Source organism: Pinus tabuliformis, chromosome 7 (genome assembly GCF_031772625.1).
Source record: "Pinus tabuliformis cultivar Carrire ecotype Pingquan chromosome 7, CPIR1, whole genome shotgun sequence".
Taxonomy (NCBI): domain Eukaryota; kingdom Viridiplantae; phylum Streptophyta; class Pinopsida; order Pinales; family Pinaceae; genus Pinus; species Pinus tabuliformis.
In genome coordinates this window covers 894219669-894224446 of record NC_142293.1, presented here as the reverse complement: position 1 = coordinate 894224446, position 4778 = coordinate 894219669, and the positions used below count along the sequence as shown (strand labels likewise).

The 4778-nt window shown below is 34.5% G+C and overlaps 1 pseudogene; it reads right to left on the bottom strand.

Annotated features, from left to right (window-relative positions):
* Positions 1-360: 360 nt before the first annotated feature.
* On the bottom strand, positions 361-1700 carry LOC149250477 (magnesium transporter MRS2-I pseudogene; annotated as a pseudogene).
* Positions 1701-4778: the final 3078 nt, after the last annotated feature.

The window sequence follows — 4778 nt, the reverse complement described above, 5'->3', positions numbered from 1 at the left end:
CCTAAGTTTAATGTTTTTAATAACTTGCTAAAATGACACTCTCATATTTCTAAAAAGGAATAACCAATAACTCCTTTCTCAATTATGACAAACTTCTTTGATACTTGGGTTGAAGGTTGTAATCAAAACACTTAATTAATAATAACCGTTCATTCTTGGTGAAGAACACTCAATAAAATGACACTTAATTATGTAATAGTGGCATCGTAACCTGAGATGATGCATGCAATGCCACTAATTTTAGTTCAATCACCATGTGTTAGACAGGGTAGAAGATGATACCAAGATGTATGTTTCAGAATCACTTATGTTCTTTCAAAGTAAATATTACTACATGGTATTGTTTCAAAATCTATTATTTCATGCTCGAGTCACACCTTTGTCACAAGCATAAGTCATGATCAATGAGAAGAGTGCAACATAAAATTTTCTTGTAAGCATAACAACTTGTTTGGGAAAATACAATGTTGGTTGTTAAAAATAAAGATAGTGCTTCAAGGTCATGAATATTACCACGTCCTGAAAAATAAGCCATATTGGAAAGTATCAATGTTCCTTACCCATTTGAATATATATCCATGATTGGTATCCATGGATACATAATATTCATACCAAAATATTCTAGCTACCAAGGAGTAAATAGAGATTTCAACTGTTGTTGAACTTAGTAACAGCTCTAATCGTATAAGTTAATTATAATGTTTAAAAAGTTGAATATTGATGAAGTCTTATGTGTCATCTATATATTCTTGAAGTGTGGTAAGTTTGTTCAATGTACCATCAACTTGCATGAAATAATCCTCCAATAACATTTCCAGTTCCTCAACATCATTCTCATTCCCATGAGTTGTTGCAACACTTGCCTTGCTAGCTCACCCAAATTGAACCTATTATAGTAGAAGCTAGAGCCCGATTGGGAGCAACAAACCCACCAACTGGCGAAGATGCCCAAAATAACTTCCATGATAAGTAAAGGCCAACCCTGTCATCATCATCATCCAAACGTTGTTCAAGTTCACCCCATACCTTTTGAAGACATGTTGTTAACCTTTTCATGCCACTATTCAATTTACAAACATGATCCAAGTTACAACTTCTAATATTAGATGTAAGCTCATCTAAAGCTAGATATGCATCAATTTCCTGGTTTGTGGTGCATGCATCTAGGAAAATACAAATAGCCTCTAAAGCCAACTCAAGGGAAAGAAACTGAAAGGGTGATTCATCTTCATCCCCATAATACACATCATAGTTTTGATTCAGTTGCTCTTGTCTGTCCCCCAAAAGGTTTGTCCTCTCAGTGGCACTTCCTTTAGGAAATCACCTACACAACTCTTCCAATATTGGGATAACATGCTTGTCTGAAGGGTTGCGGAGAAGTACCTCTTCTACAATGATGATTGATTTGATATGTTGCTGGCAAGAAAATAACCAAACATCGAAATTCAATACACATACAAGAAATACTCTAAATTTGGGACAATCAATTGATCTCGGTATAGAATCATCAATGGGTATGAGAGAAGAGGATCAAGAATGCGAAGATCTCTCACATGGATTTGAACTTAGTGCATGATGGCATACTTATTAGCATCCAACATCTGAGCCTCACCACTAGAGTCCAAAAGCGCCCAACTTCTCAAGTGAGTAACATTCTTCTTCATCACAGACTGCAAATCTACAATAGTATACCTTGCCATTTGCATTAGAAAATAGAAAAAACAAAATTGTTACTTGGAAACTTGGGGCATTGGTGGTGAAAATTCCATCAATTTCCAGTTGCTTATTATTTAGCGCATCCCATCAAGGGTTTGTTGTAAACAATTTGTGCTGAATGAGCATAGGACTATCTTACATGAAATGAACAAAGGGAGGTCAATAGAAAAATCAACAAGAATGCTAATGGGAATGGAAATACACCCTCCATACAACCTTTAGATAATAATATATTTATTGCCACCATGTCTGTTTGTGATCCTTCTATATATTTGCAGCGATAATTAGATTGATCAACCCTAAGAGGTACCACTTATACTGTTCTTGGCTTAACTACTCTCCACTTCTTTTGCATTATTCTTTCCAACCTACCAAAATTCCTCTTTGCTCTGCCTTCAGATACCACCAATTTACAATTAAGGAAGGTGACATCCTGACAATTGCCTTTCAGACTCGATTTGGGAACTATGAGTTCATTGTAGTGCCATTTGGTTTGACCAATGCATTGACAATGTTCATGAATCTCATGAATGGCATGTTTCAGAAGTACTTGGACCAAATTGTGCAAGTCTTTATAGATGATATTCTCGCGTATTCCAAGAATGAAAAGGAGCATTAAGATCACCTAAGGGTTGTGCTGACATGCTTAAGGGAAAATCAATCATATGGAAAGGTGTCAAAATTTTCTTTCTTCCAGAAGAAAATTTATTATCTTGGGCACATCATTTTAGGAGAAGGGATTTCAAAGAACCTGAAAATAATTAAGGCCATGATGGATTGGCTAGTACTAAAAAATGCTCATGATGTGCATAGATTCACGGGGATAGCAGGTTATTATCGAAGATTAATGGGAGGGTTTTCGAAGTTTGTGAAACCCATCACCTCATTATAAAAAAAGGGGTTAGGTACGAATGGATAGATGAATGTGACACTGCATTCACCTAACTAAAGATATTACTAACTAGTGCACCGATCCTTCGTGTGCCTGACAATGAGAAGGACTTCATTGTTTGCACAAATGCTTTGAAGCAAGGATTGGGAACAATGTTGATGCAATAAGGTAGAGTAATAGCTTATGCATCCAGGAAGTTCAAGAAACATGAAGAGTTGTATGCCACCCATGACTTAGAATTAGCGGCAATGATGCTAGCTTTGAAATAGAGGAACATGTAAGATAGATTTGACAAAGGTTAAAGGAAGCACAAGATATACATAAGAGTTATGTCGATGCACATATGACCATTCAAGTTATGTAGTGGGAGACCAAGTTTTTATTTAGATCCGACCCAAGAAAAGCACCATTTTTGTTTGGGAAAGGGACTAAGTTGTCACCTCGATTTATAGGACCTTTTAGAATCAAATAGAAAATTAGACTAGTTGCCTATCATCTAGTATTGCCACCCCACTTACATAAAAATCATGATGTTTTTCATGTATTTGTCCTACGACATTATGTTTATGATGAACCTAACAAACTCAATTGGAGGCAATTTCATGTCTTGGACGTGGGAATCGTAATGGTCGAAGTGTTATGCATATTGGACCGTAGGGTTTGACAACTCAAATGTTGCATGGTGGACTAGGTTAAGATCCACTTGGAGAAGCATAACCCACGATTTTCTACTTGGGAGGATGAATAGGCTATACATTGTAACTATCCATCACTTTTTGACCATATGTGATGCCCATTTTGACCTAGATAGCTACCTATGCTGAGGCCCTACTTGTATTTTCATGTTGTTTAATTTATGAATGTTATTTAATATTGATAATATTCAGTTGGACAAATGAATTAACTTATATAAAACACTTGATGAATTATATTTTTTTGATTAAAGTAATCGATGTATGGCTTATCTAATATATGATTGACCTAATTTATGGTTTATTTAGATATGATTTATCTAGTGAATGACTTATCAAAGTAATGATTTATCTTATGTAAGATTTACTTCCAACATGCTGACATTATTTAAAAACAATTGGGTACATGGATTATATATATATATATATATATATATATATATATATAATATATATATATATATATATATTATATATATATATATATATTGATATTGTTGTTATGCAAATGCATGGATGCAAAATAACCTGGATATTAGAAATAATTATATGATAGCCAAATTCCAATGAGGAATTATACAATGTACATTGTTCTATTACATTTCATATCTACTTGATAAACACTATTATAACATGGGTAAAGTGCAGATTGTAGGTGACATGACTGCCCAACTAAATTATTCAATGACAAGTATCTAACCAACGTCGTAGTGTGGTATATATTAGGGTTTTTACCCTAGTCTTTAAGGAGGGGCGGAGGCATTTCCCACTATGTAACCTCCAAGCCTAAAATCCTTGGAGGGCAGTGATGGACATGATCCTGTAGACATGTGATAATGATTGCCAATTTCATGAAAGGAAAGTTAGGTTGATATAGTCAATTCTTATGCCATATTGATTCTATCAGCGATTATATCGATATAACCAATGCCATAGTATATTGCAGTAGAGGATGGATAGGATGGGAGTAGAAGTAGGTTAGGGAGGACAAGAGGCTATAGGTTAGCCAGAGACTCTAGATGGGAAGTGACATTTTGTTTGAATTACTTAATTTGACTACTATATCTCTCTCTGTGTTTTGTTATGCCTTATTGTCACACTACTTCCAAATTGTTTGTATACTTTTGGCTCTAACTTTAGGATGACTATTTCTAAAAGAGGGGTGTGTTGGCTTCCAAATTGTCCTCATCTAACATTCAATTTCACATCATACCACTTACCCATTAGTGCCATTTTTACAATTTTTCTCTAGAAATACACCAAAAATCCCTCATACATGTTTACATATTCTATTATTATTATTTCCTTTATTTTTAATGAATTAAGAAGATTTTTTTTTGGTTTTACTAATGATAGTTTATGGGATCAATTTTTGTAGCTCAATTCAAGTTTTTATAACTATCTCCATGATTGAGGTAGTAGCACCATTCTATAAGGAAATTGGGCACATGGAATTTGTTTCAAAAACTTACGACATG